Genomic DNA, 12,973 nt, shown 5'->3' with positions numbered 1-12,973 from the left:
CAGTGACAGAGCAACACTCCCAGGTTCAATCCCTGGCAGCATCTCCAGTTTAAAGGGGACCTTGAGGGGCAGGTCTGGGAAGAGCTGGGAGAGCTTCTTTCAAGGTAGCAACATTGAGCAAGAGAGAGTCCTAGCCTGCTTCAGTATAAAGCAGCTCCCTGTGTTCATGACTGTTGACCTGGGTGTCAAGACCTTAGTACAGACCTTAATGGTCCCCTAATGGGACCTGTTTCAGAGGCCTCCAGCTAGGGCTGAGTAACTCGTGTCTTGGCCCCAAGTGGCCTAGGTGGTATCTCGCGCGGGGGGGTGGGGTGGGGAGACAGTTTGCATTGCCAGGGACACAGGGGATGTGCACCCCTGAATGTGCTTAGATATCTCATTCATGCTGTTCCTCGTCAGCAGGCAGGTAGAAAGAGGAGAGGAGAACTCTGATCCTCTTGCTCCCAGGAGGCAAAAGGGACTCTCCATCGGGCAGCAGTATCTTCCTTGCAAGCCAGTTTCTTTGGACAGAACATGAACATGTCTGGATTCAAGGAGTGCAGCTGGCTTCACTCCTCCTGGGACATTCTGCTCAACCGGCAGATTCCGTTTGTCACTGCTCCCCTTCTGCCTCCATGCTCTTTTCCTGGAGCAGTGTCTCTATAGAAGCCCCACCGTTTGGCTGTGATCGCTGAGGCTGGGCCTAGCATGGGTGGGGGCCCCAGGGGTGCTGCAAGGAGCCAAACTGGAGATACCAGGAGAGCCTGGAAGTTGCCTACCCTTGAAACTGCTGATACAACAGAGCGTTGCGTGAGCCTTGCCAGTTGGGTGTCCAGAAATATTCCAGAGGGCTTGGGCAAAAGTATTATTTGCTAGTGAGTAGAGCTTTTCTAAGTGGTGGCACAAGAGATTTGAGGTCCCTCTTGTGCTCCACTTACTCACTTTGCAGATGACCCACCCGGTCAATGCTGAACGAAAGGGCCGCCTTTGAATTCAGAGTCCCAAGGGATTCAGACAACTCTTGGTCTCTCGAGGCTAGGGATTTCCAACCTTGGGTTCCCAGATGATGATGGTGGACTACCATCACCCCAACCACAATGGCCTTGCCTTCCTCCTAAGACTCGGAAGATGGCATCCATTTGCTTCAGCTGCTCATGCCTTTTGCATCCCTCATCTGTCAGTGGGAGATGTTGGCGCCAACCCCAAGTGCTGGATATGTCTGGTTACAGTTTCTTGTTCTTCTGCGTCTGGCCTTGCCATTGTGGCTGGGGATGATGGGAGCTGTAGTCCAGTATCTGGGGACTCAAGATTGTGAACTCCTGTTCTGGGCCCACATCATCTGCTCCAGGGCACCTTTCCTTACAAGGCAAGACTACAACATCTGGGGCTTTTTAGTTTAGAAAAAGGGGGAGACATGATAGAGGTCTGTAAAATTATACAAGGTATGGAGGGACATTTTTCTTCCCCTCACTACTCTAGAACTAGGGGTCATCCCATGAAACTGATTGCCAGGAAATTTAGGACTGACAAAAGGAAGTGCTTTTTCACACAGTGCATAATTAATCTGTGGAATTCTCTGCCACAAGATGTGGTGATGGCCACCAGCTTGGATGGCTTTAAAAGGGGCTTAGATAAATTCATGGAGGACAGGGCTATCAGTGGCTACTAGTCTTGATGACTGTGGGCTTTCTCCAGACTCAGAGCCAGGATGCCTCTAAATACCCGTTACAGGGGAGCAACAGCAGGAGAGAGGACATACCTTCATCTCCTGCTGGTGGCATCTGGTGGGCCACTGTGGGAAACAGGATACCGGACTAGATAGGCCTTGGGCCTGATCAAGCAGGGCTGTTCTTATATTAGTTTTCCCAAGGCCTCAGACCAGCTCCTCAGAACCCTCTTTTCTGAAATCTTCTTTTAAACTGGAAATGTTGGGAATTGAACCTGGCATGATTTTCATACAGAAGGTCTCATCTACCCCAAGCTGCACCCCTTCAAACGTAATATGTCTGTGGTTTTACTGAGAAAAAAAACTGTTGAGGTTTTGAATAGCTTCAGATCTCTGTCAAAAGCACGCTCTCTTTCCAACGAATTCTGAATTAATGAGGTGGGGCCAAAAAAGCCTTTCTCTAGAAAATGCTGTTTTCCTAAGGCAGCCAGACAAGATGGGGTGATGCTGTTAACGGAATCTCACAACATTGCATGGAAGAAATCCCTTAATAAAAGATTGAGCCATGCTGGCCTTAATGTTTTGCTCTGTCTTCTGAGAGGTTTTGTATCTTTAATGAGTGTTGCATAACTCCCAAAGTAGTTCTATTTTGGTAGAAGTATTCTCTGCATGGACTTGTGCCTCTGGAAGGGTGTGTGTGTGTGTGTGTGTGTGTGTGTGTGTGTGTGTGTGTGTGTGTGTGTGTGTTTTCCTGCATGATGGTGCAAAATGGAAGATGCTTTAAAGGCCGGTAATTTGCCTTGAACAAAAATTGAAGGACTTTCCATTTTTTGTTTTCCTTGTAATCTGCTGCATAGAGATGTATTGAGGAAACCGGGGAGGCTGCTGCAGCTCGGGGAAGCTGGCCCTGGGCGTAGGAGCCATGTAGGAAATCAGGACTGCAAAGGGCACAGTTCCTCCCCGGACTCCCACTTGCTTTGCCGGATCCTGTCTTTGTGAGCAGGCTGGGTACGTGGGCTGCATCTGCTCACCCGAGCGCTCCGAATCTCATGCCTGGGCCTGGTTTTAATGACCAGAGGAAGTGTCCTCTCCCTCCGCCCCACCTCCCCTGCGGGCCCCACTGCACTGAAAGCAAGCTGGCGGCTCACTGGGAGGGAAGGAAGGCACCAGCATGTTGAGCCCACCCAACCCTTGCTGCAATGGGGAGGCAGCTGTTCTCAGTGTGGGGTTGATGGAAGGGCTTGAGAGAGAGTCGAGGGCCTTTGGTGTGCCCAGAGGCACCCGGGAGTGTTGACTGCACAACGTGTGGGCCAAGTAGCATAATGTGCATGTTGATAAAGGGTGGGGCAGTCGGACGGGCTGCCAGGGATCTGTTTTGTCTGTGTACTTGTCAGTTGCTGCTTTGCTTCTCCTCCTTCATTCACACACGAAGAAACACAACTAATCCTTAAACGTGAGAGAAACAGGCCAGGCAGGGGCTACTTTGGTCCCTGCTGCAGGTGCTGCTTATTCTAACCAGCGTCGTAGGTGCTCTCCAGCTGGGTCAGCCCGCCGGCTTTTCTATCCCGTCATCCTATCTTTGGCCCTAGCAAGCACCTGATGCTGCAGGGAAGTGCCCACCAGGAGCAAGTGCATCAGGAGTCAGCCAGCAGACATGACAGCATCTTCCTTGTCAACCAAGCACAAGAAAGTTGCAAACCTCGCCTTCCACTAAGTTGACTTTCTGAGGTGGGTAAGAACATAAGAAGGAGCCCTGATGGATCAGGCCCAAGGCCTATCTAGTTGAGCATCCTGTTTAACACTGTGGCCCACCAGATGCCCCTGGGAGCCCACAGGCAAGAGATGGACGAGGGCATGCCCTCTCTCTTGCCCTTGCTCCCCTGCAACTGGCATTTAAAAGGCATCTTGGCCCTGAGGCTGGAGGTGGCCTATAAACCCCCCAACTAGTAGCCATTAATAGACCTGTTCTCCATGAATTTGTCCAAGTCCCTTTTAAAGACATCCAAGCTAGTAGCCACCACCACATTCCATGGCAGAGAATTCCAAAGATGAATTACGCATGATGTGGAAAAGTATTTCCTTTTGTCTGTCCTAAATTTCCCGGCCATCAGTTTCATGGGACGACCCCTGGTTCTAATGTTGTGAGAGAGAGAGAGAGAATTTTCTCTCTGTCCACTCTCTCTGCTCAATGCATAACTTTATATACCACTATCATGTCTCCCTGTAGTCGCCTCTTTTCCAAACTAAAAACCCCCAGATGCTGTAGCCTTGCCTCATAAGGAAGATGCTCCTGGCCCCTGATCATCTTGGTTGCCCTCTTCTGCACCTTTTCCAGTTCTACAATGTCTTTTTAAGATAAAATGACCAGAACTGTACACAATACTCCCAAGTGTGGGCGCACCATAGATTTGTATAAGGGCATTAGAATATTAGCATTTTTATTTTGATCCCCTTCCTAATGATCCCTAGCATGGGATTGGCCTTTTCCCACAGCTTGCACACATTGAGTCAACACTTTCCATGAACTGTCCATCACTTCCCCAAGATCTCTCTCCTTTTCAGTCACTGACTCTCAGATCCCATCAGTGTATATGTGAAGTTGGGGGTTTTGCCCCAATATGCATCACTTTGCACTTGCTTACATTGAATTTGGCTTCTCCACTGTGTACCCCAACTTCTAGATCATTTATGAACAAGTTAGAGTGCTGGTTCCAGTACAGATCTCTGGGGGACCCCATTTATCCCAACCCTCTGTTTCCTGTCCTCCAACCAATTACCAATCCACTCATGAACTTGTCCCCTTATCTCATGACTGATAAGTTTACTCAGGAGCCTCTGGTGGGGAACTTTGTCAAAAGCTTTTCAGAAGTCCAAGTATACGATATCAACCGGATCGCGTTTATCCACATGCCGTTTGACACTCTCAAAGAACCCCAACAGGTTAATGAGGCAAAACGTTCCCTTGCAGAAGCCATGCTGGTTCACCAAGGCCTGTTCTTCTGTGTGTTTAACAATTTTGTCGTTAAGTATGCTTTCCATCAGTTTCCCCGGTACAGAAATTAAGCTGACCGGCCTGTAGTTTCCCGGATTCCCCCCCTGGATCCCTTTTTGAAAACTGGAGTTATATTGGCTACTTTCCAGTCCTCTGGTACAGAGCCTGTTTGTGTGTGAGTGTGTAAATGTGCAGAAAGCTTTAGAATCATCCCTGGGATATTCAGCGCTGCTATAATCTTTTCTTGATACCAAGAGCTGCACCCCAGCTGGGTTTTGTTTGTTTGTTTTGTTTTTTGGAGCCTAAAAAAAGCATCTGCAATCTTGTTGATGCTTAAGCAGGACTTGATCAGCCCTTTTCAAGGATACTGCTGGAGCTCCATGTCTGAGCAGCCTAGAAAGAGATTTTTAAAGTGCTTAAACTTAGAACATCTTGGATCTAGCAAAGGTTGGCTTGAAAATGCATGGGCAGTGCTTGTTGAATAGGCAGAGACCTGAGTGGGCACCAGTCAGATTTTCTTGCTCCTTTGCAGACAGGTTGCATTGCCTGACAGATGTTCATCTGTCATGACTGGAGGAGATACAGTAGGTCAATTCCCATCACCCCCAGCCAATTCCCATCATCCCCAGCCAGCTGCAGAGCCAAGTTTGCCACCCCTGTGATAGGTGCATTTGACAAAGGGGGCTTTAGCCACGGAAGTTCATGCCAGTCTCACTCCTGCAGGGTGCAATTCAGCCAAAGTTAAACACTTTGAAGTCCCAAAGTCCCGGCTTCAATGGGAGATACTTCTGCATGTGCTGAAGTCTCCTGCTGAAAATCACTGGGACCTCAAAGTACTCAGCTTCAGCTGGGCTGTGCTCTGTCTCTCTCACGGTGCTCCAAGACTCCTGGTGGCTTTTTCTCTGGCAGAGGCTGCCTCCCTGGAAACAAATCCGTGAAAAATGCAACTTTTCTCAGTTTCTAGTGTTCACAGAATACAGCTTCTTTTCCCTTTTTTGGCAGAGAACGTGGGCTACCTTGGCGTGCAGCCCTGTTTAAAAATGCTTTAGAATTATCACCTCCCATTAAAACGTAGTACTGTCATCTGTTCCTGTTACGCTTGCTTTCAAAGGTGGCTTTGTTACTGAGTGTTTGAGGTGCGGAAATGCTGAGAATGGGGATCTGGCTCGCATGACAGCAGGCATCTTGGGGGCTGTGTGTGCCCAGTGCCTCCTTCCATGGGGCAGGATTGCTTCCAGTTGTGTGCTAACAGAGCTCTGATTACAGCAGCTAGAAGACTCGGCTTGGGCCAAAGGCAGTCGGCGAGGCAGAGGCACTTTGCTCACAGGCACCAGACTCTGTGTGCAGCCTCTTGGCTTTAGGAACATAGGAAACTGCCATATAATGAGTCAGACCCTTGGTCCATCTAGCTCAGGGTTGTCTACCCAGATTGGCAGCGGCTTCTCCAAGGTTGCAGGCAGGAGTCTCTCTCAGCCCTATCTTGGAGATGCTGCCAGGGAGGGAACTTGGAACCTTCTGCTCTTCCCAGAGTGACTCCATCCCCTAAGAAGGGGAATCTCTTCCAGTGCTCTCACTTCTAGTCTCCCTTTCATTTGCAACCAGGGCAGAGCCTGCTTAGCTAAGGGGGCAAGTCATGCTTGCTGCCACCAGACCAGCTCTCCTCTCCTTTGGTGGTTTGGTGGTTCCCATGCTGTGGCCTCTTCTGCCCTCGGCTGCCTTTGCTAGGCCCAGAGTTCTCGTGTTTTGGACCACTGCGCGGTGAGGTTGGAGTGAATTTGACCTTCTGATGCCAAGCTAGATTTTTTTTTTTTTTTTTAAACAGATGGACATATGCTTGTGGTGGCCGACCTTTTGGGAGGCAGCTTAGTTATCCTGCAGCAGCTTGTCAACCTGGTGGCTGAGCAGAGCCTTAGAGCCAATGGAATGAGCTGGATGAACTCTGGCTGGACTGCTTGAGCTCTGGAGATGGGGAGACCGTTCTCGTATTGAACATCTGCCCACTTAAACAGCCCCCCTAGGAGCTAAATGAGCAGGTTAGGGGAATGCTGAGCAGAGCCCTCCCCGTGATGCGCTAGTTTACTCAGTGCCAGCAGCTCCTTCCAGGTGGGAGAGCATTAAAGAGCGGACCACCAGGCTTTCAGACTGGAGCAGTACAGTCCACGGTGCCACCCACTCCCTCCATCTTCGACACACTGGCTCTTCACTGCAGGCCCCCTCTGCACAGGCGCAGCCCATCATGCACCTTGCTGATTCTCTGAGCCGGGGTCAGAGAGCAAAGCGCTTATTTCAGCAGAGCCCTCCCTCAGGTGGGTGTTGGCAGGAACCGGTCCAGCAACATCAACCTGCAAGGTCTCCGTACTGGGGCCAGTGTTTGGAAGCTTTGCTTCCTCCTAGGCTTCAGAGGATGGCATCCATTTCTGTCAGCTGCTCGTGCGTCTAACTTGACAGTTTTCACACTGCTGGAGGCTCTCGATGGCAGGGTGCTGCTTTCAAACAACCTGGGACTTTGGCACCTCTTGGCTTTTGTTGTTTCTAATTAGCTTGAGGTCTCTTGCTCATCCAAGCACGTGGCTCTGTGAGGAATGGAGCAATGTCTGCTGAGCTCCCCAGTTCTTTGCCCCTGAGATGGCTTGGCGGCCCGATGCTTTAAGAGCTCCCAGAAACACGCACCACAGATATGCAGTTCTGTTTCCCTGCGAATTCTTTCAAGGATTAGTCACTGCCTTCTCTGGTTCATCCAGTTTCTGGGGGAAATGGAGCATTGCTAACAAGCCCTTGGTCCCTAATGGCTTGCTCAGAGCTCCCCGAAACAGGGCTAGCTTCCTAGTCACCTGGACTGTGTTTTTTTTCCAACGGGTGTGTGAGGCAGAGCTCCACACCCTCTTCCTCTCACAGCTTGCATGAGTTTGCCGTTCTCCCTGGCACGTCTCCTCAGTCAACCTGCTCGTTGACTTGGGTTGGCGATGACACTTAATTAGCAATTGCATGATGCCGGTGGAGGGTCTGGCAGGGAGCACTTCATCATCCTGGAAGGTGGTGTTGCCTTGGAAACCGGTGCAGTGGGGACCACTGCTGAAACAGTTGGGTTGGAGATGCTCCCCCCCCCACCGCATTTTCTTTTTTCTTGTTCTTTTTTAATAATGGCATTGAACAGGATAAGTACTAGCTTGAGGAGCAAGGCAAAAATAGAAACACCAGGCTGCTGCGGGAGGGGGTTGCTGAGAGCCTGGGACTCAAGCCTCCGCGTGCTGATGCAGCCATTCGCTTCGTGGTGGTCCTGGGGGGTGTGGACCCCCACCATCATGGGTGCCGTGCTTCTTGGGAGGACACAGCCAAACAGCTCCAGAGAAGTTGCTTCAGGATTTTAAAAAACACGAAAGCAGGGGTTCTCAAAGGTGGGTCCCCCAAATGTTGTTGGACTACAGCTCCCATCATCCCCAGCTACAGTATATTGCTGGGGGTGATGGGCATTGTAGTTCAACAGCTGGAGGGCCAGGTTTGCCCACCCCTGGTCTAGACAGTACTGAGCTAGAGGGACCAAATGGTTTGACTTGGTATCAAGCAGCTTGCTAACGTTTCCCCCAGAATGCCCCTTGGAACGATGCTTCATCCTGCTGTAGTGTAGTTTATGGGGCATCCTAAGGGGGAAATAGCTAGCTGAGCAAAGAGGCACCTTTTAAAGTGGCGATTCCTTTATATTTTGCGGGGGCGGGGGGAGCACCTGGCCCTATCCAGCCCCAGCCCAGCATCCCTCCAGTGGCTGTTGCTGGTACCTACCTTATGATCCTTTTAAGATTGTGAGTCCTTTGGGGACAAAAAGCCATCTTTATTTCTTCTATGTGGGTCGCTTTGAATAGCGGTATATAATTATGCAGAGTAGTGGCTGCTGGAAGGGGTGTTGGCGAATTGCTCCTCTCCTCCCCAGGGTAGAAGAGGCTAATTCGCACCCACCCCCAGTCCCTCAACCTTCAAGCTGGGCATTCATAGCCCCTAAGAAGAACTACCTGTTGAATATGCAGACCGAAAGGGAATCCTTCAGTTCATATTTCCCCTTTGGGGTACAAAAGCGGCCTCCGTGTAGTGCAAATTCCCCGATGCTGCTTCTGGCATTAGAGTTTCCCCCCACCAGGATCAAAACAGAGGCTATTTTTGCAAACAGATTTCCAAAGTGAAAATTCAAATGGTGTGTGTGTATGTGTCTGTCAAAGCCCCAAGGATGAGTGGGGACACGTTCTCCTCGGGTGATTTAATCTTGCTCATGCTGGCTATTAAATCTAAATATTAAAATGTGTTAAATAAATAAAAATAAATGGCAATTCTCTCTCTTCTCCCACTCCCACCACAAACAAGGGCAGAATTTGTTTATTTTACAAAGATCCCCTATGCTTTGCATCCTGGCTTAGCATGAATGGATTGGACGTTGAGTATTGGGGATGGGATCCTAGCTTTTTGAAGCTCGAGCTCCATGGGGCTTGGCCCTGGGACATGTGAAGGGATGGTAGAGTGCCTCTGTGCACGTGGGGAGCGCATTTCCCTCCATGCAAATCAAACACATTCAAGACTGTAGGACAGGCTTCCAAGTTAAAGGCTGTGATATTCAGGCAGGCGTGAGAACCCCACCACCACCAACCTCTCAGAAACCAACCATGTGGTACAGTTGCTTTTAAGAGTTGTGATGTTTGGTCCAGAGGGGGAGAAACTGACTTAATTTAGATTAAATCAAGAACTTCCAAACGGAGGCATACAATTAAAATCCTAAAAATGCAACAGCTAGACAATAAACCCACATGTGAAATCTCTCCTCATAGATGCCAGCATCACCCCAGGCATTAAATGCCAGCCATTGAAGTGGCATTAAGAGTTCCTTTGGGGCATCATGGTGGGTGCTTGATTTTGCTCTTGCCTAGATCCTTAACAAATTGCCACACTTGCAACTGGGGAAAGAACCCACCCACCCCTTTTATTCTGTTTGTGTGATATTTTAACCCACCCAGAGACTCTTTGACTGGGCAGGCTAAAGATCTGAAGTGAGTTCTAGGTAGGGCAAAGCTGCTGATGGCTGCTCTAGAGTGAAAGATGATCCCCCTCTGAAAAACCTTCCTCTGTGTTTTTAAAAAGTCAATATAGGAAGCTGATACTATAACAAACTTCTCACCAAAAGGAGCTTGGCAGCAAGGGAAAGAGCCATCCTGGGCAGACCTCCCGATGCAGCTCAAGAGTGATCCAACGTCTCCCTTTTCATCCAAAAATTGCTGGAAAGGATCCATATAGAATTTTGTACGCGTGTGAATTTGATTGTGTGTTAAATTTTGTAGCTTCACTAATAGGCTGTATTTTTAACTCTCCATTCATCAAGGGCAATTCTGTTACTAGATGGAGCAGCTAACCTTTTTGCAGAAAACAGAAAACCTCTCTTTCTGCTGGTGGGCCAGAACTTTTCCAGTAGCACATGGTTTCCTTTTCCATCGCCCAGCTGGTTACAAAATATTGGATGTTCAGTCGGCCTCCCACCCACTGGCTTCACTTCCTTTATCTCCGGTTCTGCTCTCTGGAAATAGCCACCCAGACTTTGATGGTTAGGAAGTTCAGCTGCCTCCTGTCCACCCTCAACCCCCAGTCCTTTCCACCCTGATAATTAAATCATTAGGCAACCATTGACTGCGAAGAGATCTGAGATATGCAAGTCCAGCTTAGAATAGGTTGTGATAGAAAAGAGGAAAACAATCAACTAAGAGACTCTAGCTACTTAGGAAACTCGGTTGGTCTAGCTCAGGGGTTGACAACCTGCGGACCTCCAGATGTTGCTGAACTACAACTCCCAGCATCTCCAGCCACAAGAAATGGTAGCTTCTGGAGTGGTGGTTAATCAACATCTGGTGGCCCCTAAGTTAGGAACCATTGGTCCAGGCTGAGGGTTTTTTAAAAGACATTGTGTGTTTCCATTGGTCTGCTTTGTGCGAGAGAGAAGATTGCATCGTCGGTACTGGAAGCAAAATCTGTAAGGTGGATATTGAAGTGGGTCTTTGCTGAGGTTCCGGGGCAGGAGTTCGGGAAGCTGTTGGGCCATCATGGTGTGGGCGGAGGGGGAGGTCAGCTCTATAAGTATCAGGGTTAGCGGAATGTTAGACTTGCAGCTTTTTATTTAGCAGATTTGTATACTGTCTCATATGTAAGTCTCTGGGTGGTTCACAATCTAAAAGCACATCAATTAAAACATTAACACACTTAAAACAATTTAAATTACAGATTAAAAACTCTGTTAAAAACTTTGCCCAAATCATGGCAAAGGTCAGACTGTCTTCCCCACTCCCCATCTCTCTGCTCTCCTGGGGCCCCCCTGGACCCCAAACAGTTCAAAGTTCTCTCAGCCCTTCCTGTAACTAGACTGGTGTGAGTCTCTCTTCCCCTCTATCCCAGCCTTTCCATAACTGTTTCTCTACCTCCTCTCGGTCAGGCCTTTGCTATCTCCACTCAGCTCTCTGCTTCTGGGCCTGTTTCCTGTTCTGTCTCTGCCTTCTTTCAGCCCCACCTTAGTTTTGAACCTTTTCTGGCTCCCTGCTCTATTGGTTCTTTGCCCTCCCCACCTTTTGATAGCCCTCCACAACCCATTTGTCTCTAGAATATGTGAAGTTCTCCTCCCCCTCCACCCTTTTTCACTTTGATTGCTCTGATCTTTTACTGTTCCATTCCCCTTAGCTGTTGAAATGTTTGTGGGCATTCTGTGACATCACAGCAGCTCAGCCAATGGCAGAGAACAGCTTGTAGGTGACAACCAGGCTTTAGCCACATCTTTATGCCTAGTATGAAACTGAATATATGAGTACACACTTTTGTGATCAGCAGAACTGGGTGGGCGATAACTGGGGAATGTTATGAAAGAGGGATAAGGTAGGTTTACACTGCTTATTCACAGTTCTGACATTGTCTCCACCCAGTACTTAAATGCAAAGTGGCAAATGTGTGGATCGGTGTGTGTGTGTGTGTGTGTGTGTGAGAGAGAGAGAGAGAGAGAGAGAGAGATATTCAGGGGGCGTGTTGAAACTCTGAATCTAAAAATACACCTAGCAAATTGAGGAGGAGTTGTCATTGCTGTGCCATCCTATAAAGGCAGCCCTCCCTCCCTCCCTCCCTCCCAGCTATGACTGTGATGCTGAGCCTTTTTTGCAGGGGCTTCTCTCCTGGTTCAGAGCCTGGTCTTGCTTTGTCCGGGTATACTGCAGCACCCCGAGAACAGGGGGCAGGCCCTCTCCCTGCTGGAAAGAGAGTCCGCGCGGATGTCACACTCTCACAGCAGGCTCTGCTGGAGCATATTCCTCTGCTTTTCCTTGTATTTTAAAAAAGGACTTCACGTGGTGTTCTCCTGACATTGGTATTAATAGCTAGTGTGTGAGGGTTGCTGTGAGGGTTAGTGGTGTAACATGAAGTGATCTGAATCTGCGAAAAGCACAAAAAGTAGGTTGGCTTGAGGGAGGATATATTCCTGGAGTTGTGTTGGTCTCTTGCAGCAGTAAAGATGGTGGCTTCAATCCACAGTGATAGAAGGGATTGGGGAGGAGAGCTGGTCTTGTAGCAGCAAGCATGAATTGTCCTCTTGGCTAAGCAGGGTCCGCCTTGGTTGGCCTCTGGATGGGAGACTCCATGTGAGCACTGGAAGACATTCCCCTCTAAGGGGTGGGGCCAAAGGTCAGTGGCAGAGCATCTGCTTGGCATGCAGAAGGTTCCAAGTTCAATCCCTGGCAGAACCTCCAGGTGGGGCTGAGAGAGACTCCTGCCTGCAACCTTGGAAAAGCTGCTGCCAGTCAGGGTCGGCAGTACTGAGCTGGATGGACCAAGGGTCTGACTCAGTATATGGCAGCCTCCTATGTTGCACAGAAGCACGCCTGGCATGGGTGGGGGACGTGGGCTGCAGGCTGGAGGAGGATGGACAATTGGTGGCTCTGCCTCCACCCCTCTCAGCCGAGGTCCATTTGCATCCAAACCCATGATGTGCTGTCATACATACCAGCCTCGGACAACGGAAGCCCATGGAAGGGCAGGCCGTGGTCAAGTGGGCGCTCTTTGAGGTGCCACAGGACACTGGGGGCAGAATCTATCCAGTGGTGAGTGTGTGTAAGCCCCACTGAAATCAACAGGAGAAGGTTTCATTGCAGACTGGGCTTGATTAGCTTATTTTGAGGGGTGGGAGATATTTGGCTGTTAGGAAAGGGCAACGTATCGGTTTTAACCACAGGTTCTGTGTGCGAGAGCTGAGCATCCTACACTTCTCTCTTGATAGCGGCCATTTTTGAGTGCCGACACCCCTTGACTGGCACGGCTTCCTTCTGGTTCAGGAAGCA

General features: G+C 49.5%; 1 protein-coding gene across 19 annotated transcripts in view; it reads left to right on the top strand.

The window, feature by feature from the left end:
* Positions 1-12,973, top strand: part of MAP4 (microtubule associated protein 4) — a 242,992-nt gene that overhangs the window by 165,674 nt on the left and 64,345 nt on the right. The gene's annotated exons all lie outside the window — the stretch shown is intronic.

This window comes from Hemicordylus capensis, chromosome 6 (assembly GCF_027244095.1).
Source record: "Hemicordylus capensis ecotype Gifberg chromosome 6, rHemCap1.1.pri, whole genome shotgun sequence".
In the NCBI taxonomy this organism is placed as follows: domain Eukaryota; kingdom Metazoa; phylum Chordata; class Lepidosauria; order Squamata; family Cordylidae; genus Hemicordylus; species Hemicordylus capensis.
The sequence above is the reverse complement of the archived record's forward strand: the minus strand, read 5'-3'. Positions and strand labels throughout refer to the sequence as shown.